Here is a 25,963-nt window from a genome sequence, read left to right as displayed (position 1 = left end):
CAATTTATGTTTAGAGATCAAGTGGAAAATATCTTTAACAACAGTCCATTGGATAGATAGGAGATCATGTTCTTTCAAAGGAGTGTTCCTGAGAAATGATCTATGAAAGAATGATTGTTAATATAGCTCGTCAAGGATTTCATAAGGACCCTTTCACGGATAGCTTCTACAATAATGATCAAGAATCACAAGCCCCCTAACTATATGCATGGTCTCTTTTTGGCAAAATCCCATCATCAAACACTCAGAATATCAAGGAGATCTTCATCAAGACAACAACATGTGTTGTTGGATGGAGAGTTCATGAGCTTTTCGGATTGTATTTTCTTTCTTCTCCATACTTGTGTAATTCTCTTCTCTGGCATGGTTCTAGCATGTGTATGATCCCAAGTTAAGTTACAATCACGTGCCATATGACCAATGTTATGACACTTGAAGCATTCTATGTTGTTCATGAATAATAATTCATGATTTCTTCCTGCAGAATTGCTTCTCAGAGATTGTCGAGGACCATAATGTCTATCTTTCTGGTATGCCCTACAACATTTTTCCATGTGTCCAAAGTTTGTACAAGAATAACAATAACCAAGAAATATACTTTGGTACCTGGGAGAAAAAGGTTTCCTTGATGTACCTCTGAAGTCTTTCTACCTTGAGATCCTTTTATTATAACTATTACTTCTTGCATCCTTGACATCATCTGCATTTCTTCTTGGAATAGGATTTCCTCCATTGTTGCCTTGACTCTTATCCTTGCCTTTGCTGGAACTGGGAGCATCAACATTTCTTTCTGGCTTCCTCACATCCTTGTTGTTTGAAGCATTTTCATTCTTGTTTTAGGATTCTCCTTCATAACCAAGACCTGATTTATCAAATGGGGATCTTTGATGGCTGAGTATGTCATCCAAGGCTTGAGATGTCTTCAAAAATTTGTCCATCCCTTTACCCTTTTTCCTGAGGGAGAAAATCTCTTCTTCCAATATTTCGCAATCATTATTCTTCTTAGCAAGTTGTTTCTCAAAATCTTCCTTGATACGTATTCCTTCATTTGCTTCTATTTTAAGGGAGATGATGTTTGATTTCATTCTGAAGATTTCTTCATTTTCCCTAGCTAGACTGCTCTCCATTTCTTCCATGATCCTTGTAGCTTTACATGTTTTAGCCTTGATAAAGTTGAGGTCGGATTTTAGTTTGAATATTTCTTCATCCTTTGCTTTTAGTTGGCATATCATGGTGTTTTTCTCCTTTTCTGCTTCATCAACATGTCCTTCTATGATTACCAATGCTTCCATTGTCTTCTCAGTTCCTTGTGCTTGTTTCCTTGCTTCTTCTAGTTGTGATCTAAGGGAGGAGACCTCTTCCTTGTATTGAACAATCTCTGCTTCAAGTTTGTTCAAGCTCTTGTGCCTTTGTTAAAGGTGGCTTGACAATTTATCTTCCCGTTTCTTTGCTTTATCCAATTAATTTGTCATGGATATGACTTCTTCATGATGCTTTCTTTTGCTTTGATGAAATTCCTTCTTAAGCTTGGCAATCTCTTCATCACTTTCTTGTACTTGAAGCTTGAAAATGTCAACTTTCTTCCTTGTTTGGTCTTGGTCACCAGTTAGTGCTTTCTTCTTAAGTTCCTCATTTTCCTTTTTCAAACTGGTAATCTCTTCCATGGTAGTCATAATTTTAGTGAGGAGATCTTCTTCAAAATATTTTTCATTCTCTTCATCTTCTAGGTCTTCTTTAGCCTTGATGTAATCATTCTCATTTTCAACTTCTATGATGGGTTCTGGATTTCCTTCTTAGTTTCCATCATCTTCTTGATTAGTGGTCATGGTCAATGCTCCTTTTGAGTGAAGGTCATGAAGTTTGTCCCATATACCCTTTGCTTATGAACATTTTCCTAAATTGTTCTTTATAAAATCTGGTAGCCCATTCAAGATTGCCTTCATTGATTTTGCATTATACTCCTTTGATTCTCCATCCATCATGCTATCAACAATCACTAATTTCCAGATTTCAATGCCTTGAGTATTTAAGAAATTCCTCATTCTTGCTTCCCATATATCAAAGTTTCCATTGAACCATGAAGCCTTTACAAATTTATTGATTTCAACTTCGATGGTTGAGGGAGACACATCTTTAGGAGGATTCGAGACTTTCTTCCCTCGCTTTTCCATTTGTGTTCTAATTGATTAACCTTCAAGTTGTTATGCTTTGAGTGAACGTACTGGCTCTGAAACCAATCGTTGGAAATATTGAGGGAGGGGTGAATCAATATTTCTTTTCAATTGTTATTTTTACCAGTAAAATCAATTATATTATAACACAAAATGAACAATAGGAATAAATTCTTTTATTAATATAATCTTTACAATAAATCAGGTACAATATATATAGAGCTCTAACCCGTTGTCAAGCACCAACTTGTTCTTTTGTGAGGCTCCAACCTCTAGGGCTACAACCCTATATTGTCAAGGCACCAACCCTATCTTGTCAAGGCACCAACCTTAGATTTAGGAGCACTGACTCCAAGGCCACCAATCCTTCCAATTCTGAGCCACCAACCTGAAGGGCTCCAACCTACTTGTCAGACCAGGAGTAACTCCAGACTAGGCAAAAAACTGATTCATATATTTCATTAGGTAGCTATTGTTATATACATGAATGTGACTGATCAGTTCATCTTCTTGATGACTGTTCACATTCCACATTCACCCAATCGCAGAGGATTAGGTGTCAACATTCCCCCAGTTAATCTGAAGGGATGTTGGTGAGTCCAAGCATCGTTCTGAATCGTTCAAGCTTTTCTCTTCCAAGCGCTTTGGTGAAGATGTCTGCAATTTGCTCATTTGTGGAACAATGACGAAGATGGATTGTTTTGGCCTCAACATGATGTCGGATCAGATGATATTTAGTATTGATGTGCTTTGTACGATCATGGAACTTTGGGTTCTTGGCCAACTTTATTGCAGAGGTGTTGTCAATCATGTGTGGAGTTGATTGCACTTGTTTTACCTGCAAATATTCAAGAATTTTCCTGAGCCACACAATTTCTTTCGTTGCTTCAGCTGCTGCCACGTATTCTGCTTCTGTTGTGGAATTTGCTGGAACTGATTGTTTGCATGATCTCCAAGAGACAGCTCTTGATCCAAGACTCGTAGCATATCCTAAAGTAGATACTCCAGTTTCTTTGTCTCCATCAAAGTCTGAATTAGAGTATCCAATCAAGCTAAAGTCGTCCACCTGTGTATACTTGATTCCAAGGTCTTGAGTTCCCTTCAAGTACCTTAGAACTCTTTTTGCAGCAGACCATTGTCCCTCACAAGGCTTTTGCATAAACCTGGAGAGGATTCCAACAGCAAATGAAATGTCTGGTCTGGTAGTAGTGAGGTAGATGAGACTTCCTATAAGCTGTGTATACTTTGTTGCATCCTCAAATTCCTTTCCTTCAATAGATGTGAGCTTTAAGTTTTGTTCCATTGGAGTAGAAAGAGGATTGCACTCTGTCATGCCAAATCTGTTTAACAAATCTCTAATGTATTTCTTTTGAGAAAGAAATATGGAATTTGGATGTTGGGTTACTTCAATGCCAAGATAGTAATGAACATAGCCCAAATCAGTCATTTCAAAACTTTTTCCTAATTCTTTCTTTATGGATGCAATATAGCTTTCATTGTTCCCTGTCATTAAAAGATCATCTACATATACCACAAGATATACAACTGTTTTGCCAACTTTCTTGACAAATAAAGTTGCATCATCAAGATCAAAATGATTGAAGTTGAGTTTCAGAAGATGCTTAGTTAATTTTTCATACCAGGCTCGCGGTGCTTGTTTGAGGCCATACAAGGACTTCACGAGTTTGCATACTTTTTGTTCATGTCCTTTCACAGCAAATCCTTCAGGCTGGGACATAAAAACATTCTCTTTTAGATCTCCATTCAAGAATGCAGTCTTTACATCCATTTGATGGACTTTCCAACCGTTCTGAGCTGCTAGTGCAAAGAGTGTCCGGATGGTGGCCCATTTTGCTGTGGGGGCAAAAGTTTCCTCATAATCGACCCCTTCCTTTTGTGCAAAACCTTTTGCCACAAGCCTAGATTTGTGCTTGTCAAGTGAGCCATCAGCTTTGTACTTGTTCTTATGGACCCACTTGCAGCCAATTGGTTTGGTTCCAAATGGAGGGTCAACCAGCTTCCAAGTGCCATTCTTTATGAGGGCATCATACTGCTTTTTCATCGCTTCTTTCCATTCATCATGAGAAGCAGCTTCTTTGAAGGAAGTTGGTTCAAAATCTGTAGACAAGTTCAATTCACAATCATAAGTAACATCCATATCAACAGGTGAATTAGAGTCATCTACATCACCTCCATTTTGTCGGTTTGAATTTCTGGTTCCTGTTTTTCCAATTTCATCAGGATGAACACTTTCAAGTGTCTTTGTCAGCCACTTTGGGGGACCTTTCTGAGATGGTCCAGGCTGCTCTATTGATTGAGTTGGGACTGAATCAAGATTGAGTCTCCCAATTCTATCAATTACATCACTTAAAGCATCATCCGTTGTTGGAGTTTCATGCAGGGGAGATTGTTCTTCAGAAGAAGATTCCACATGTTGTTCTAGTATAGCAATCCCCCCTTCAAGATGTGGAATCTGATTATCAAATTCTTGAAATGATTTCGTTTTTGCGAATCTATCCAAGAGATCAAGTTGCCGCTCAACAACATTGTCAGATTTGGATGATTCAAGAAAAATGACATCTCTAGATACAACAAACTTTTTATTTACTTCATCATAGAGGCGGTATGCTTTAGATGTGTTTGAATACCCCAGGAAGATACACTTACGACTTCTAGCACCAAGTTTGTTTCTATGTACCTTTGGTATCAAAGCATAACAGGTGGAACCAAAGATCCTGAGATGTTTTACCGAAGGAACATGTCCATACCACAATTCATAAGGAGTCTTGTTTCTTATAGCATTAGATGGACATCTATTCTTTATATATGCAGCACATAGAACAACATCAGCCCAAAACATTATCTTTACATTTTTTAAGAAAAGCATGGATCGTACCATATTCAAAATTGTTCTATTCATTCTTTCTGCTACACCATTCTGTTGGGGATTATAACGTACAGTTGTTTGATGTTTAATCCCATGTTGGCGAAGATAGTGTTCAAATTCATTTGATGTATATTCTTTTCCATTATCAGTGCGAATAGACCCAATATGAGATTGTGCATCATTTTCAATCCATTTATGAAAATTCTTGAATGTTTGAAAAGCATCAGATTTGTTCTTCAATAAATAAACCCAACACATTATGGTGTAATCATCAATAAATGTCATGATATATTTATTTCCATTTGCAGAAGGAACAGGCATTGGACCACATAAATCTGAATGAATGAGTTCAAGCTTCCTATGTGCTCTTGAATGTGAATCATGAAAAGACTGTTTGCTATGCTTTCCTAGAATGCAAGCATCACGTTGCTTATGTTTCCTAGGAATTGTAGGCAAACCAACAACACCATTTTTCTTCAATAAGCGGAGACTGTCATAGTTTAAATGTCCAAATCTAGCATGCCATAATAAACTTGATGGAAGTGTACCTTCTTCATGATGAGAAATATATGAGAAATGTTGTGCATGAGCAGAGGTTCCTTGCAGTTTGAGAAGCCTTTCTTCTTCTATTCCCCTCATGACAAGTGAGTGGTCAGATGCTTTTCTTACCTCAAGCTTGCCATCAAACATATGAATGGAGTGACCTTGCTGGCGGATGTGGACCAAGGACAACAAGTTTCTCTTGAGCTGTGGGAGATATAGAACATGATCCAGAAGAAAGTCTGGAAGACCAGGCAGTTTAAGCCTGATTGTGCCAAGCCCTGATGGCTTGATTTTTGACTGCTCTGCAAAGTATACTGCTCCATCAACATTGTCAGTGAAATCTTCAAAAAAATCTTTCCTATGAGTCATATGACAGGTTGCTCCTGAATCAAGCAACCAATCATTTTTCGAAGAAGCAAGTGAAGCATTAAACAAATCTTCATTTACTCCAATGTTACACTGTGCCTCAATATAGTGAGTGGATTCGGGTGCTTTACCTGTATCATCAGTTTTACCTTTCTGCTGGTTTCTTTTCTGCTCAATTTTGTCCCATGGTAGCTTGCATGTAGAAGCATCATGTGATCCATTCCGTTTGCAGCGAATGCAATGTAGATCTGCTTTTTCTCCTTGAGAATGTTTGCCCCCCCTGCCTCTGAAGTATCTTCCTCTTCCTCTTCGTCCACCTCTTCCTCTTGTAGAATCTTGAGCAGGATGCTTTTCTTTATGAGCAAGGCAAACAGTCTCCTCAGAAGATTCAGGGACTGTCTTCTTTCCAAAGTCTTTCTCTCTTTCAGCAAACTTTTTCACAAGAGAGTCAAAGGTTATATCTTTAAGATTTCCATTTGCTTGTAAAGACTCAAGATAATTGGAGTAAGTAGGATAGAGTGCCTTGAGAAAAGCAATAAGAGGGATATCCAGCTCAACCTTAGTGGATTTGATATCATGCATTATGGATTTAACTTCAGATGCAAGAGCAAGAGGATCATTATTTTTCAGTTCAAGAGTGAAGAGTTTAATCATGAGCTGAACAACTTCAAGTGCAGAATGTGAGTCATAGAGTTCTTTGAGCTTTTGTAAAGCTTCAAAGGCAGTTGAATATGATGAAATATGGCGACTTACTTCTTCATTTACAGATGTTGCGATTAATGCATATGCTTTGTTGTTCTTGTTATGCCAAATGACGAGCTCTTTGTCTGATGTAGGCTATACTGGGTCATTGTCTCCTTCTCCGACACACACTCCCTTCCACAACTCATTGAATATGAGGGTGTGTTTTATCATCCGGGACCATTCAGGATAGTTCTCCTTGACAGTGAGAACTATCCCTACCATAGAGATGATTGAATGCATTCTGTAAAAATTCTTCTGCTGAAAAAAAATCCTTATGTCACAGCCTTATGCACTTTATTTTCCTCTAACGTTTGATAGAAGCATCAACATTTCTTTGTACATATCACTTCAATATATCATGCAATACTACTATGTTTTGAAAAAACGCACAAGGGATCACTTCAATATATATCAATATATCATGCAATACCACTTTGAAAACAGCGCAATATATCACTGTATCACTTCAATGTATCAATATATCACTTCAATATATCATGCAATACTATTTTCAAAGCAGCGCAGTATATGACTATATCATTTCAATGTATTAATATATCACTTCAATATATCATCCAATACTATTTTGGAAGTAGTGCAATATATAAACGCTTTAAAAATTTTGAATGATACTGCACAATACTCAAACGTTTTGAATGATACTGCACAATACTCAAACGTTGTAAACTCTCAGTCTTCACTGTTTCAGCAGATTGAGTCTCTTCCAAGCGCAGAGACAGTGTACTCTGCTCCACCGTCGGTCAATTTGTGAAATTGCTGTAGCGGCTGCAAAACATGGAAAGCGGCTTTCGTTGCACTCTGGCTGGGGATCGCATCTCCATGGATCAAGTTGCTCGGCTTAGTATTGCCAACCCAAGAGTTTTTGTACTCGATGTCTTTCCCTTGCTTTTGGCATAGCTCTTGAAGCTCAGTCACAGGATGCAGTTCAAGTGTATCTGGACTCACTAGTGGTTCTAATAGCGGCTTGAATACCTCCCACACTCGATCTGAGGAATACCCAGAGTCAACAAACACTGCACCAGCTATGGATTTCACTATGTCAGCCAGAACTTTGGGGGGCTTGAAATCTCCACAACGGAAGGATTTGGATTCGTCTTCAATATTTTTCACAAAGTCCTCGATGATCCGTTGCAGAGCCGGTGCATCTTGTGTGGAGAGGCAGCGAATTGGTTGCGATGGAATCTTGAGCCTTTGTCAGCGGTGGAGAGGCAGCGAAAAGGGCTCATAACCGATGCGCAGAGAATCATGAGACGCAGGACAATTAATGAGACGCAGGACAATCAATGAGACGCAGGACAGAGGCAGTGCTCAGGTATTCATGCGCAGAGAATCAATGAAACGCAGGACAGAGGCAGCGCTCAGGTATTCATGCGTAGAGAATCAATGAGAGGAGTTACGACTATTCTTAGGACTGGCTCTGATACCATGTCAGACCAGGAGTAACTCCAGACTAGGCAAAAAACTGATTCATATATTTCATTAGGTAGTTATTGTTATATACATGAATGTGACTGATCAGTTCATCTTCTTGATGACTGTTCACATTCCACATTCACCCAATCGCAGAGGATTAGGTGTCAACACTACTGTTGTATTTTGTCTAAATATGTTTGATAGTAGTTCTCTACTCCTAAAATCTTCTTCACTAAATTCTGTCAATCTACAGCTTCACTACTACGTCAATGACAACCTACCTTCATATGAAGGAGTCTTCACAACTCTTCATATTGCCCAAACAGAGTATGCAAAGTTATCTCATGATGATTTCAAATAAGCATCATGATCTTCCAATAATGTTTTCAAGATCTGTTGATGTTTTTCAATAAGATATCTTTGATTAGTTGCGTTGCGCCTCAATGTTTGCACAAAACAATTCTCTGTTTTTCAACCCTTTGTTCTTATTGTCTCAGTTACTACTTCAAGAGTAATTGCTTCTTCATGAGCCCTTTATAGAAATTAACCCAACCAACAAACTTCATCGGCCTTTGGCTTCCTTCATTTTTGCTGGACCTTCGGCTTTCTTCTTCAACGTTGGATCTTCGGCTTTTGTTTTCAACCTTCGGCTCTCTCTAATTCTTTAAGTTCACGAGTTGTGAACTGTTGATTCTTCTCTATACCCGATGCCCAATCGATACATTTAGTGAAACGTTTTAACTTGTACTTATACGAGTTTCACTAATGACTTGAGAGACACGTCTATTGGAGGGAGGGCGACTTGTTTATTTACGGAGAGACCAAAGAGGCTATAGCCATATTATAATAGAATTCTGGCAGTCCCCACATGCCACATCACCGCTAATCGCAATATGTGAAAGTCCTACAATCGCAAATTTTGAAGGTCTCTTACATGCTCATAACATAGTCGATTTCCCTATTGCCGACGGAGCGGATGCGATATAATATTTAAACAATCTTTAACAAACCCGTCGGGTCCACAACCTTTATCGCAATCGGTGGTTCGAGGTCCACGCCCTTATCGCAATCGGTAGCCCGCAATACTATCACAATCGATGATTTGGCCGTGTCAACTCTTAAGATTTGTGATATGACTCCCGATGAGGCAGACGCGATATAACATAACAATGTATTGTAATGGTTCTGCGGGTCCGCAATACACATATCGTAATCGGCAGATTTGGAGTGGTGATACATAATAAACTTTTATGGCTTGCGATTTGCAATGGATGCGATATTGTATTAAGGCTTATCGCAATGGAACCATCGGGTCCGCAATACATATCACAATCAGAGGATTTGAAGGCTTAAAGACTTGCGACGTGGTGGATGCGATATTGTATAGGGTTGTTACCATAACCTGTTTCGGGTCCGTAGTAATATAGCAATCGAGGTTTTACGTGGTGACAACCCTTTAAGACTTGTGATATGAAACTTATGACGCAACAGATGCGATATTTCTTTAAAGCTTGTTCTATTTGAACAGTCGGGTCCACAGTTCAAATCGCAAGTGCATATTTTCAATGTGACACATAATAAAGTGATAAAGTCGTCGATAAACCACCGATATGTTAACTCTGATGCGCTGTGGACTTTTGTTAAAGGGATTCCACTATTTGTTTCTTAGATTGGGTTCTTAGCTCCTTTGATAATAGTGTTTATGCTCCTCCGCCGATGTGTTCCTCTTTGCTTCTCTATGACTTCTCCTCTTTGGCTTCTTGCTCCTATTACTTCACGGATCTGCTCTACTTGGCTTCACATCATTATTTAGTATCCAGAATATTGCCATATTGACATCAATGAAAATCTAGATCAATAAGCACCTCATCACATTCTAGTGATAGTGAGGATTCCATGGGCTCTTATGAGAGGCACACCAAAAGGAATCATTCTAAGACGATCCAGAAACTTTGGAGGAGAAACAATCATTGTAGTCACTACAATGAGGATGAACATCAGAGAGCCACGTGTCAAATTCTCCATGCCCAGAAAGCACCTATGAAGGAACCAACGGGTGAAGATATTCAATGAGCGAATCTGTCACAGGGAGATGACCCATTCACTTTGTTGAGTAAGAGATGGTTTTACTAGATATAGTAGCTTGTCATGGCCACATGTTGTAAATCATGTGTTGCGATATAATTGTAAAAGTGATGATGTGTTTTCCATTGCTTATTAAGGCAACAATGATGTTTTTTTCCTCTTTGTTAATAGTTTGGGTATTGGTTTCTATTATGATGTAAACTTGACCAAAGGGTGTGTGTTATAAACTCTTGGCAAGTATGGGGTTGTTTGAGTCATGTGTGGTTTTGCATGTGATTGCAAAGAATGTACTAGATTTTTATGGAATGCAAATGTTGAAAGTATGGCTTGACAAGGACGCATGCATATTGCATGATGCGTTCATGCTTTTGGAGGACCAAAAGTTCCCTAGTGGGAAAGGATGATCCAGGTGGCTCCAGAAACACTCAGAATTCAGAAATGGCTTTGGAAAAGATAAAAAAATCATAGTTGTTTGATTGAAGCTGAACTAGGGTCAGATTGAAGATCTCAACGCAGGATTTCTAACAACACAAACAACACCTCAATCTGAGTTCATATGTGAAAGTTATGGCCGGTCAAAGTTTTGGTCGAACCAGGCCCAGTGGCAACCACTAACGAGGCAACAATTAGGCATTTACCGATGCATGGATTATGGCTGCGGGAAAGGGAAAAAATTTCACCTTGTTAATTTTGCTGGTGACCGCAAATATTTGGCAACAAAATTTTGTACAATTTGTTTTAAAAAAAACAATATATATATATATGAAGGGGGTGGCGGGCCACCATCCCCACCACTCCATATAAATAATATATATATATATATATATATATATATTATTTTGGCCCACAATCGTTACAACATAACATATGACGTAGGGCCGACGAATGTCGAACCTGTGTCGGCCGATGGGTCGGCCCGTTGTCGGCGGCCCCATAACCGTGCAATACCCCATTACAAACAACGCACCATAAAAAATGATGTCACCAAAACAATATTCAAACATCAAAATAACTGTGTACCAAATATGGGTCAGTGAGGTTGGAACCACCGACTACCCCGGTGCTAATTTTAACCTCTGCCAACAAGCCCAACGAGGTCTTAACAACTCCACCCAGATTTTTATATAAAAACCATAGTTGCTCATTCAACTTGGGAGAACAACGTGGATGAAAATAAAACCAGGCGGGGCACGATTTTCGAGGAAAGAATATTCTGTCAGGGATTATTCGTTTTCTGCAGAATGTGGAAAAATCTTTAGATTCCCTTGGAGGATGATCTTTGACAGAGGCAGGAATGATGCCCACTTTATAGTCATTTTTCTCAGAATTTCGCCAGGAGTCTGTTGGCGTGCTCGGTTTCCTCATCTGAGCAGCAAATTTTCAGGTAGTCCACAGTAAGGAATATTTGGGAAATCTTTGAGATTCCCGAGGGTCCAAATTTTGGCGGTGTCATAACAAGGTCAAATTTATAATCGTTTGACACAATTTCACGCCACGAATTCAATGGTGATGTCTGTGTATGCAGCTGAGCTTTGCATTCAGACCATTCTGGAAAATGAAGGTATAAGGGTCATTTATGTAACTAATTATAATTTGTTTCTGCTTCCATTTAATGAAATAGGCCTCCCCACATTGAGCAGGGCCCAAAGACGTAGCCCACATTGTGTGAAATTCGCCATAAAATTGTCTTGTGCCTTTGATCTCATGATTGATTTTGAATTCCACTTCTTTCATGTCTTTATGTTACTTGGTTACATGCTCTTTTAAATGAAATTATGTATGCATCTATGAAGTAAAATATCTAGATCACTAGGGAAACATCTAGCCCATAAAAGGGTCACCTCATGTCAAGGCCGACTTGACTTCTCTAGACAATTTTCCTGTACTTAAATCCAAAAATTCATACCTCTTCAACCACAACTCAGAATCAGATGATTTTCGATGCATAAAATTCTTCTCAACATGCACTATCATCCTCATCCATCACATGTCAAAATCCTTCCATGGTTTTGTCCCCAACATTGATGGTGCAAAACCCCAAGCTTGGATTTCAAGCCCACAAGTCCACTTGTGGAGCTCCTTCCTCCAAACCCTCAATCCTCAAGGCTTTGAGTACCTCCCAAGCTACAAACATCAACACCCCCTCTTAGAAAGGGAGGTACTTCCAAGGCTAGGAAGTAATCATCATCTTTCAGCGACACTAGATCATCAAGCATCCATCACTACAACATACTATGTAGAATGAGCCCGACAATCTCGGTAGTGGCTCTTTCTCATCACATATGAACCTGAAGATCCAAAACCTCCATAGGGTTGCTCCCTCTGAGGCTAGACTCCCTCTGAGCCTACATGATCTCCACTGGCTCTGTCTTACAAGCACTCATCTTCTTGGATCACATATCACTTGTGCAAATCCCTCCAATATTGAATATGCAACATCACGATCTGATGAACACTCTAGCCTGTCAACCTGTATTCCATCACATGAAGTCATCTCGATCATACTGATCTCATCCAATCCAAAGAAACCCTCGAGCTGACCCAACCATCCATGGCAAGTCAAAGGAATTCCACGATCAACAACATTCCCTGCAACAAACTATTATTCACCAGGATCACCACGAATCCACCAAAACTCCCAACCAATCGCCCTGCCAAGCTAGTCAAGACCACATGTCCATGTCTTCAGTTGAACCCTTTTATTCATGATCTAGACACCCACAACTCCCTCTGAGTTTCTTCGGTGTGCACACTGATTCACTATCCCTCAAAGTAGCTTACACATGCTCTGATACCATGTCATATTTCCATGACCCTAGTGTCTAGGATAATATATTAAATCTCTAACACTACCAAACCAAGAATCGCAACGAAGCTACTTTGCATAGTGAAAGATAAACAACAGTAAATCTACTGGTGCACGAAATATAGACAACTTTTACAAAATTTGTACAACAACCCAACTTCGTTATAATAATCAACCTAAATAATACAACAGTCTAGGGATCCCGTACCAGGGATAATGGCCCTCAAATATCCACTAGTACAAAAATACAAAATTGGGGCTTGGTGTCAATCCATCAACAAAAAATCTTACCCTCAACAAGATACTCTGACTATATAGCTGATGTAGAGCTCCTCATAGCTGCCTTGGTCGTATACCCTATACTTGCCCAGTCCTTCAGCTCCCAATCTACAACATTGCCTCTATCAATGATCCAAGTCCATCTAGCCACTGAATCTTGACTATCCAATATGCTCACTAGTTGTGCCTTAGTCCATCAAGGGCACAACACATCAAGACTCGTGTTGAGTTGTTCACAACCCCATTTGTGAACAACTCACAACTGCCTACTGTTGATCCTCAACTATTCAGGGACTTTAGCTCTCTATGGTCTTCCTATGCTGCTCAATGAAGACCAACATAGGGCACGAAGGGTTGCAACCTATCACTATATGGTGTCCATCTCCCACAATGAACATGGGCTAGGAGGATTTCCCATCATTTGTTGTAGAATTCCTTCTCCACACACAATTTTAGGGTTGCTCATTTGTTCCTCCAGATGATCAAACCTTGAGCTCAATTACTGCCACTCTAGCAACTATAACACCCTCCTCCCACATCTACCCAAGCAACTGTCCAGCCGGGGTATATATGTGATGAGAGGCCACTATGATATTATTTGACCTCCTAAGTCACCTTAAGGAAGTGGAACCGACAAAAACACACCATACAGACATTCAACATTAGGATTAGGGTCCTCATGAACCAATCCAACCTTTTTTCCAACCAATCCCTGGGTCCCACTGAGCTTTTGGATAAATTGACCTCTAGACGCTCTCATGCTATGGGCATACCAGCATCCAGGGACCTTTGGACGCTTGCATAGGCCTGCAAGCCAGTGTCCAGGGACTCTTTTTTTTCAGTTCTGTGCCAACGTCCTCGAGAATTAAGCCACATATTCATGCCCAGAGCCTAGGTCACTGCCCAGAATTGCATGATACCTTCATAACAGTAAGATAACATGAAAACAACAGTACTAATGCAATTACTTGAATAAGACTTTGACTGGTCCCCTACTAGCCATGACAGGCATTTCGTCAAACATGTCATGAATTTGTAATATATAAGTGTAAATAACAGATCTGGGCATAGGGGTCTCATACTTAGCTGAGAATCCCTAAGAAATGTTGATGCCTCAACACATCAACTTCCATTTCATCCATTAGGTCATAGACACATTGATCATTCATTTACAAGTAAAAACATGATGAGAGCCATACATAGCCACTATCATAAAACATATAAATAATCAACATAATAGCAACATAAATACTCATGAAATCACAACCATATAAACCATATATAATCCATTATAATACTCATAGATTTACAAGGATAAATAACATCATATTGATGATGCAAAATCCAAACCCGGGGTGGGACTTCCACGTTCCACCCAACCGTAGAATGGTTGAGCTAAATCTCTCTTTAGCCATTCACCCTCGTGCCATAGTCCAAGCATGAATGCGGGATCAAATAGAACACATCAATCAAAACCATCTAGGGCTTCTAGAGGCCATCACCTCAACCCATCAAACAGTGATTCCACCTCATGGTCGGAAATCACAAAGCATCATTAGATTGGTCTCTATCCAAGGCTTCCAGGGCTTCCAGAGCATTTTTTTTCCAACCAAGGCTTCCAGGACTAGTAACTCAATCCACTGCTGCCACCAGGCTTCCAGAGAATTTGTCCAACCAAGGCTTCCATGACTAGTAACTCAACCCACCAAGGGCTTCCAGAGTGTTTGTCCAACCAAGACTTCTAGGACTAGTAGCTCAACCCAAGTTTTTACAGGGCTTCCAGAGCGTTTGTCCAACCAGGGCTTCCAGGAACTAATAACTCAACCCAAGCTAAGGAAACATGAGAACCAACCAAAACAAAACAAGGAACTAAACCCACAAACTCCATGGATATTGAGGAAATGGTAAGGTTGGCAATCCACTATCAATCTAGGCAATCCTCTCTGCCAGTGACAGATCGTGACCAAAACTCCACATGTATATTCCATGCATGCAAAAACTAGTGAGGAAAACATACAAGCAACTCAATACCTGCAAGCAAATCCCGCTGTAGCTGTTGATCCTGATGTGCTCTTGCACTTTCCTACTCTTCCTTTTCCTTCTTGCTCCAAAATCCAAGTATGCCACACCCTCCAAGAGTGTTGCAAGAACACTCTAAGCATCCAAGAGTATGAGAGAGAGAGAGAGAGAATAATGATAGAGCTCCAAAACTGAACTGACAAAAGGTTACCAACTGATCCTCAGAAGTCTTTTTATGAATGAGGGCTCTATTTTCTTCATTTTCCATTATTTTCCTTCATTTTCCTCCTTACATGCAACATATGACCTTTCACCTCCCTTTTCTCCTAATTTCCATTATTTCATAAATAAATGCGCCAAAAATGCCATTTTTCCTTTACAAATCCTTAACCATTTCCTTTGTCAATTTCCTCAGTCATTAAACAATCATAAGTGATCCCCATCACTAGGATTTTGCCCAACATTCATCCTGGAATAAGTGTCCCATCAACCGTGGTTATTATTTTTCCTTTATTAACTTTTATTATAATTTTCACCACGGCTGTTATAGAACCATCCCCCTTGGGGGAACACCATCCTCGGTGTTTAACGACACCTATAACCACAAAATTGTTGTAAGCAAAATATACTACCGATGGAGCTTTATAACTTAGCTCGATGCAATATTTACAACGAACAACCTATTAAGAAGCAAACCAACATGAAAACATAACATCATATTGACATGAAACACATACCACGTATTGGAGCTTTATAACATAGTTCATGGCATTATTTACATCCATATACATATGTACATAAACCAACATCACCAAAACATATATCAAAGAATATACCAAGACATGTAACAAAACACCATACCAAAACACCATGCCAAAACTGCTTTGCCTCAACCGGCAAACATGGAAGGATACATAGCCCGCATTTGATCTGCCATCTCCCATATAGCTTCATCGAGCCCAAAGTGATTCCACTGCACTTTAACCTGCTTGATTTCTCGGTTCCAAAGCATGAGCACCTTTTTTCTGCAATATACACTGAGGCTCTAACTGGAATTCTCCATCTGGCTCCACCTGCAATACAGACCAGTCAATCACATGATCAACATCTTTAACATACTTATTAAGCAATAACACATGGAAAACATCATGGACTTTCACTGTCGGAGGAAGTGCAAGTCGATAGGCTACTAGCCCAATCCTCTCAATGATTCTAAAGGATCCACAAAATCGTGTTGCCAATTTGGCACATGAACCAATTCGTAAGGAGCTCTTCTTTGGTTTGATGCGCAAGTACACTTGTTCCCCAACTTTAAATTCCTTGAACAACCTGTTCCGATCTGCATAGCTCTTCTACCTATCTTGTGTTGGCTTTATATTTTTCTTGATCACTTGCATTTCTTGTTCCATGTCTACCAACATATCCGGTCCAATCTGTTAGAGTCCTATGATTCATAGGATCAAATGATGATTGAATATTTTCTTTCAGTATATCAAATTGTAAATAATATTGCATATTGCAAATGATTTCCAAAAAAATATAAATAAAAAATAAAAATGAAAAGAGGGTATATAAAAGAAAAATAGAATAAAAAAGGATGAAAATAACCCCATAAAAAAAGAGTGAAAGTGATGCAAATTCAAATGCCACTAGGAGAAAAATAAGTTTGTTTTGAAAAATAAATTAGGGATTGTGTGCAACTTGTCTTAAATGCCACAATCACAGATCTTTGTTTGAATCATACAATGTAATCATGGTCAAACACATTTGAATTTATGTTGTTAGAATAGAGAATAAGTTAACCAAACTCTTTAAACTTGGTTAAAAATAGGTAGATAGATAAAGAAATTGATCCATTTGTTTAAGTTGGATCAATGATTTAAGTTGTAGGTTAGAATGTAGATTAGGATAAAATCTCTCCTTCAAATGAAAATAATAAGGGTTTGCACATCTAAATGCACCCTTAGTTGGTAGAAGATAGGCCTTGCTTTTAAAATTTAGGAGGAAAAAACAATTAAAATGGTATGGTGAAGTTTTAAAACCATATAAGTTTTAAGCCTAAGTTTGGCACTTATCAAACAAAAGTGCAAAACGATAGATCGTTTGTCGTGTAGTAGATAAACAGTGGGCCCAAGTGATGCTACGTGTCGAGGTATGATGGTGATCGATGGATGATAGGGCCTTTCGGCCCCCATAGACCTTCCTACCTTTATTGGAGGAGGGGGGGTTTGAAAAAGCGGTTTCTTTGCGTCAACCTGACCTAATGTGTCACCACCACGTTCTTTCGCACCGACCCATCTTAATACAACATACCACCCTCCCCCCCTCCGAAAACTGCTTAACTCCCTCGCCCCCACCAAAACTCCCCACGCCTACACCATCCCGACACCTGTCCAACCGTTACCACTATCCGTTACGCATTAAAATGTCCCGCTAAATTATCATTAACAGCCAACAACCTCACACCTCCAACAAACTTTTTCACCAGCCTATAACCTCCTGCCATTCATTCGAGTTGTGCCTTTCGCTTTGTCGATCTCCTGGATTATCTTTCGCTCAAATTAATTTCTTTTCATACAAGTGAACTCTTTCAGACCCTGATCAAGAAACCAAGACGCCATAGGGCCAACTTCCCTTTGCCACCAAACTGTCAGTTACAAGTTTTCCCGGGTAAATTGTATCCCTTATCAACCTTTTCCATATTCCATTAAAAATCTTGATATGGCTCCCAAGAGAAAATCCTCTATTAATACTGATAATTTGATGGTTCCTCCACTAATTGACCTTGATCATATTCCCTTGGCAGACACAAATTACAAAATCTCAGAGCCTAAATGCGAATTTGATTTATTCAAATTACACACTTGGCTCAAAGATATATTCCTTGACCAGAGTGATGAAATTGGCCTCTGGGAATCCAATTTACCCCTTTAAATGTTTCCCCAAACCCATCACTTCCCTGAATTTATCCTCAAATGCCAAGATTGATACCAGCCAGACCAGAGAGCCATTGTGGCCCCTAATGGTGAAATTTTATTCACAATTACCTCTCAGACAATTAACCAGACATTGCAGATCCCTCAGAGTGATTCCACTATCCCTTTCTCAGTAGAAGCCTTGAATGAACTATATCAAAAATTAACCTTTTCTTAGAGGTCTAAGATCTTCGAAATCTTCCTACCTGAAGATGCCCAGCTCCCAAAGAAGAATCCACCTTATCCCTCCTCCATTTTTCCAGACAAAGCCAAGCACATCATTTCTATACTTGCATGCTTTCTTGGATATTATTTAGATGAATGGGTATATGAATCTATTTTAGGTTTTCTGTCCATTTTTTCCACTAAAGAAAAGCCCTCAATAATTTTCAATTTCAACCAGTTTCTTGCTAACCACATTCATGAACAATTCCTTAGGCTTCCAACTGAAGGAATGTTCAGATATACTTCAATTCTTGTATATATGTTTTTATTTTTCCAAGCAGACAAATTTCAATTTGCAGCACACAAGCTGGATGAACAAGGAGAGCCATACTCAGTCATCTTTTAGACCTCCATGCTAAGAAGAAACTCAGAAGAATACAACTTCAAGGATTTTATTGATTAGTTCATACATCCAACCATCTGTTTGTTGAGCAATGAGGCAGTACCCACGGTTTGTGCATAAATTAAAAATATTTTATACCTAAGTGAGTAGGCCAGAATAGGTGACTGGTATTTATACCAGAATTACACCGAGATAAGAGTATATGGGTGCGAGCTGCCACCTTATAAACCACCTAGGTATTTCCCAATGAGGAATTTTTCCTTAGAATACATCATGCAAATTATATACTCAGATGAGGTCCAATTTGTATCAGCTAAAAAGAAATCACAGTTTAGGATAAAGGCTCAAGTAGGACCATTTATTTGTTACAACAGGAAAGCAGAAGAGGAGGTAGATATCCTCCTAAAACATATAAACTTTCCCTTAAGTTTCACTTGGTCATATGACCCATTTGGTATGACCTCCAAACAAAGAGTGGAACAAAAAAGCACTCCATATATTCACACTCAGAGACCTGAAATTGAGAATTATATGAACCAAGATGAGTGGGAAGAAAATACTCTACAAGAGGTAGGGGAGCAGCTATTGTCTACTACTACTTCACAAACTCCCACACCTCAAGAAAAAGCAGAGAAAAGGGCTCAGGCAGAAGACTCTCCTTCAGTTACAAAGGTTTCAGGTAAAGAATTCAAAATGTATACTAAGAAGGAAAGAACTAATCCTAAGATATATTTTACAGAAGAAGGAGCAGGGCAAGCTCCTATACTACTCAAGGCTCCACAATTTTCAGCAAGAGATAGCATATTCACAGGATCTCCCTTCTCCTTAGTTTCACAACAAAGTCCAAATACCGCTCAAACATTAGAACTTGTCTAAGGGCAAAGGGAAACTAGTATCTTTGACAAGTTTAAGGAAATAAAACACATGAATGAGCTTCTCAAATTCAACACCTATGACCAATTTCAGAAACAAACATCCTCTACATAGCATAGGCTTTTGTCAGCCTTTGACACTGAGAGGGGGAGAATGCAGATGGCATTCTTGCATGCATAGGTCCTCCACCCTAAATCTGTAGCAAACTACAAACAAACTACATTTGAGTTTGATACAAAGGATGTCCATCCTGTAGATCAAATGAACATGAATAGGCGGACTGGGGAGATGATTTATTCCACATTGACAAGAACTGCAATAACTGCTTCCAAATTGAAGGTGTCCCTTACTTATATTCAATCCCAATTAAAGCTGGAAAATGCTTCTTCTTTAGCAAAGGATAATAAAATAAAATCCTTGGAAGACTTGGTCATTAAGATAGGATATGACCCAAGTAATGTTAAAGCAGCAGAAGAGATAGTCAAGAAGAATAATGTTGACATAAAATCACTTCGAAAGCAATTAAAAATGTTAGCAACTGAGGATCCACAAGCAAAAGAAGTAGGGGAGACAAAGAGCCAAAAATAAGATATGCTTAGCTTAATTATGGAGCAAAATGAAAAAATAAGGAACATGGCAGCCGAAATGGACAAATTGATCAAAGAGAAAGAATAGAGCACATAGTTAGTTATTATCCCACTTGATGCAGTACCCCTTGCAACCATAGTGCAGACAGGAGCTTCTACATCGACTACAGCAGTAACAGCTACAACAACCACAGTGAGAGTTTCTACACCTACAATACCCCCTGCACAAACTTCTGATGACCCAAACAAACTGGTAAAAGCCATGGAAGACATGTCTTTACAAGGAGAAGAAATCAAGAAAATACAAGCACAGGTCATCGTTCTGCAAGAACAGAAAGAGAGAGTTGAAAGTTCCCAATCAACAGAGATACAGAAATCCTAGAGATTGATGCAAATGATACAACAAATGGAAAATGAATCTGCGATGGCTCATACCTTAGCTGAAGCCAAGGGAAATATATGGATAGATATCAACCAATCAATGACAAAGATATGGCCATTGATACAAATCATTTTTTATTAGGAGTTGATTCAGAAATCCAAAGAAGCCATTCAGGAAATTAGAGGAAAGTTGGGAGATAAGCCTAATGAAGCCACAAAGCTCATTCAACTTTTGAATTCTAAAAACAAATATGAGTTGGAAGAGTTGCAAATAGAAGACATAACCGAGACCATATTGGAGGTTAAGAAAGTATTAACCAAAAGAAATCTTATGTTGCAGTTAAAGAAGAAGTGTTGGGTTCTTGAGAATGGTGTCCAAAGATTTTTTAACAAGCTTAAGGTCCTCAATCAAAAGGGACTTCCAAGTTTGTTGGTATTGAATGACAAGTTAATGACATTGCCAGATTACACTTAGAATATGATGGCAATTGGCATGCACAACACTAAGTTTGTATGAATAAAGGGAACTATAACTGGAAAAGCTTTCTTACATGCATTAGAATTTGATTTCTACATACAACATGAAGTCAAATATATTTTCATTACCAAGCCCACCTTTGCCAAATACACAGAGGTAGATGAAATTTACAAAATATTACTCAAATTGTCAATTTTTGAGTGAAGAAAGGTGGGAAAAGTTATGCAAATTACTTGAGTAAAGGATCAATTCTTATCCAGCGAGCAACACAGACAACGCAACAAAATTCAAAGGCCACCTCAACATCGATTCCAAAACTATAGTGCCAACAACCCAAGCAGTTTAAATTTTCCTATATTTTTGTAATTAGAGACAGGTTAAGTTTAGAAATTCCTAAATTACATCTTGATCTATTTTGACAACATATTTTGTAAATAAACTTATAAATACTCTCTGATATTTTGAACAAAATTTGTTTAGATGTACACTATGATTCTGGCTTTGAATAATTTTAATGTTTTCCACTGATATTAAGTAAAATAATTCTTAATTGTTCTTTACTTAATTGAAACCATTTCTCTTCTTCTTATTCATTTCACTTAAAATTAAAGAATCCAATTAGTTTGGCTACCTCGCCATGTGAAATCTATTTGTAAAAAAATGAAATAGATCCATGCTTTAAGGAATAGACTCCATAGCCCAATGGTAATCCAGACATCATCCAACCATATAATTCAATTCAATTCATAAACCAAACCTTAAACTTCATAACTAGCCTAAGATCTAAAAACAAACAAATCTAAATTTTACAGAGAGATCCCTCTCTGGAGCTGGCATGGCTAGATCCGAGCTTCCAAAGTGGTTTTGTGGTCACCTTTGTAGTTTGTCTAGCAACCTCATAAATTATAGAGTGATAACACAATCAACACCCTGTTAACTGGATCACTCCAACTGACAGGAGTATTTCAACTCTGCCCATACAATACCCCAAACAGACTCGTCCTCAAAGATTCCTGATACCCATTTTTGTAAGCAAACTCTAGCAGTGGAAGATACTCTTTCCATTTTCGTTGTTGATGCATCACATACATCCTCAACATGTCTTTTAATATCATGTTGACCCTCTCTGCCTGTCCAATATCCTGTTGACCCTCTCTATCTGTCCATCTGTCTGTGGATGATAAGTTGTACTGAAGGCCAACTCTATGCCCAAACTTGCAAATATCTCCTTCCAAAACTTGGAAGTGAACTTTGCATCCTTCTCTAACATGATCTTCTTTAGAACACCATGCAATCTGACCACATCTCTGATAAATACCTGTGCTATATCACTAGTTGAGAATGTAGTCTTCACTAGAATGAAGTGTGCAACCTTTATCAACCTATCCACAACAACCATTATGGAATCATGTTGTCTCACTGTCCTCGACAAACCTATGATGAAGTCCATGGAAATGACCTCCCATTTCCATTATGGAATCACAATTGGTTATAGCAATCCTCCTGGATGTTTACAGTCTACCTTCACATGGTTTCACATGAAACTCTCTCAAGATCACCTTCTTGAGCTCACTATTGTTCGACACATATTTTGTCTCTAAATCTAACCAATCCATCTGTTGTAAGGCAATAGTCCACATCCTGTACATATGTCCCTGTACCATGACTTGTACATGTACCTATACATGTACCTGTACCTGTACATGTACTATCACATGTGCATGTACTTATACTATCACTTGTACCTATACCTCGACTTTGCTCCAACCTGTGCATAATCTCCATATATCTTACATCTTGCTGACTCGCATGCAAGATCCTATCCTATAGATCTATCCCATAGGAGCTCATAGCTGCTAAGTGATTTACCTGTATTTGTTTGCTAAGAGCATTTGCCACTCTGTTCTCCTTGCCTTTGATATTCTTGATCTCAAAATCGAACTCACTGATCATAGCCAACCATCGAGCCTGCCTACCATTCATATTCAATTGGTCAAATAGATATCGCAAACCATTGTGATCACTCATCAATGTAAACCTCCTACTTAGAAGATAATGTCTCCACATCTTCAACGCACGTATAACCATTGGAAACTCAAGATCATGCATAGGATAGTTTTGTTCGTGCTCATTCAGTTTTCGCGACTCGTAGCATACCACTTGTCCATCCTGCATAAGGACTCCACCAAGTCCTTTCTTAAAAGCATATGTGCACACTACAAACTCTTTGTTCAGATCTGCAATCTTTAACACTGGTACATGTGTCAACAATTGCTTAAGCTACTCAAAACTAGCCTCACACTCCTCTGTCCATTCAAACTTCTTACCCTTCCTTTGAAATGATGTGATAGGATAAGCAATCTGTGAGAAGTTCCTAATGAACCTCTTATGATAGTCTGCCAACCCCAAGAAATATCTCACCTCATGCACATTCTTAGAAGCTACCCACTCTATGATGGCCCTTATATTTTCTAGATCTGCTGCAATGCGCTCCTTGGAGACAACATGCCCCAAGTAGTGTACCTCAGTAAAAAAGAAACTACAATTGTTGAGCTTAACATACAACTGATGCTCTCTCAACAACCTCAACATTGTTGTTAAATGCTCAACATGCTCTTCCTCGTTCTAGAATATACCAATATATCATCAATGAACATAATAACAAATTTATCCAAATACGAACATAACACACTATTCATCAAGCACATAAATGTAGCTGGAGCATTAGTTAAGCCAAACGGAACTACAACAAACTCATAATGCCCATACCTGGTCCGGAAAGTTGTCTTGTAAATATCCTCCTCTTTGATGTGTACCTAATGATATCCAGATCACAGATCAATCTTCAAGAACATTGTTGCTCCCTTCAACTGATCGAACAAGTCATCAACCCTCGGCAATAGATATGCATTCTTGATGGCCACTTTGTTCAACTGCATGTAGTCAATGCATAATATAAGAGTACCATATTTCTTGTTCACAAACAATACTGGTGCGCCCCATGGTGATACACTTGGCCTGATGTATCCCTTATCCAACATTTCCGTCAACTGCAACTTCAACTCTACCAACTCAAGTGTACTCATCCTATAAGGTGCCTTTGATGCCGGAGCTACCCTTGGCACCAACTTAATAGAAAAGTCTACTTCCCTGTGAGGTGGCAACTCTGAAATATCCTTAGGAAATAAATCCTTGAACTGTTGTAAAACTGGGCACCTTCTTAACACATTTGCATCCTCAACTTGCTTACCTTTATCACTAGAAATGTGTACTACAAATAACACAAATCCTTTTCTACAACTACGCTTTGCTTGCATAGTTGTTACCATCTTAACTGATGTGGATTTCTTCTTACCCTATAAGACTCTTGGTTCCCCATTGTCATCCACACACTCAATTGCTTTGTCATAACAATCTACCTTGTTTCTATGAATATATAACCAATCCATGCCCAACAACATATTGTATGATCCCAATGATAATCATTCAAATGCACTGCGGTGGGCATACCATTCAAATAAAATGCACAAGCTCTTACCTAATGATGAACTCGCTTCTTTGTACCTGTATCCAACTGCACTAATCAAGACTTTGCATGCAATTCCTTACTCAAACCACACTTATCCACCAAGTCAGGACTAACATAGCTATAATTAGATCCAGGGTCAATCAAAATAGAAATAATTTGATCACAAATCTTATTTTCCATCTCAATGATAGATGCTTGATGGTTTTCCTATTTGTTATCCAATGTTGCATAAATGCGAAGAACACTCTAACCAACATCTCCAACAATCTGTGCGTCCTGTGCACTATATATTTGAGGCCTACAACCCTAATTTTGTGGACAATCTCTCCTTCGATGATCTTTGCCCCAAGTCCAACACTCTACAAGCTTCCAACTTGCACCCTTATTTTGCTCCTTATATCGATGTCCCTGTCCTCTATCTAATGCATTGAACTTATTAGATGGTGCAACATTCTCTTTATTATCTGTACCCCGAGGTCTTGCTCGTTTCTTGTCCCAATCTCTTTTTTTCTTTACATTACCTTTCCAGTCTGGCTTAGTCTAAGATCTGTGTTTCGATTGTTCATAGCAATGCCTTAGCTTTCGAATGGTCACCTCCAATGATCTAGGCTCATCGAACTCAATCCCGTCTTTGAATGCAACCAACAATCCACTAATGAACCTCTGAATCTTGGCCTTATCCTCTGTGAGATAAGGCACTCCAAGAACCAACTAGCGTACTCATCATATGTCATCGATCCCATCTTTAGCTCATAAAATTCTTTTGCCCTATCATCAAAGTATCCTCTGACATATACTTCTTCTTGAATAGCCGCTCAAACTCACTCCAAGTCAAGTCTTCCTCATGAATGCATATGACATTCTTCACGTCTTCCCACCAACTGTTTGCTTTAGCTTTAAGACTGAATGTAGCTACTCGGGCTTTCATGTTATCTGAATAATTGCGCAACCTGAAGAACTTCCTCATGCCTTTGCATCTTATGGTTTCTTCATCTCTCCATCAAAAGTAGGTGGCTTTGCTTTCTTAAACTCATCCGGAAAACACCCCCTATCACTCTTCCTGTAATGATGATAATGATGACAATCATAATGCCTACATGAATCAGAACTAGAGTAATACTTGCGTCTATCCCCTCTCCCAACTGGAGTGTCCAACAACCTGCCATCTCTAACCGTGTCATCTCTATCTGACATGTGATCACCATGCGACCTACTACCATATGCCCCATTAGTTCTAT

At 38.9% G+C, this 25,963-nt stretch overlaps 1 protein-coding gene across 1 annotated transcript in view; it reads left to right on the top strand.

The window, feature by feature from the left end:
- The window catches only part of LOC149184478 (SNARE-like superfamily protein), a 240,074-nt gene that overhangs the window by 90,806 nt on the left and 123,305 nt on the right, over positions 1–25,963 (top strand). The gene's annotated exons all lie outside the window — the stretch shown is intronic.

The sequence above is a fragment of the Pinus tabuliformis genome, chromosome 3_2, assembly GCF_031772625.1.
Source record: "Pinus tabuliformis cultivar Carrire ecotype Pingquan chromosome 3_2, CPIR1, whole genome shotgun sequence".
In the NCBI taxonomy this organism is placed as follows: Eukaryota; Viridiplantae; Streptophyta; class Pinopsida; order Pinales; family Pinaceae; genus Pinus; species Pinus tabuliformis.
The sequence above is the reverse complement of the archived record's forward strand: the minus strand, read 5'-3'. Positions and strand labels throughout refer to the sequence as shown.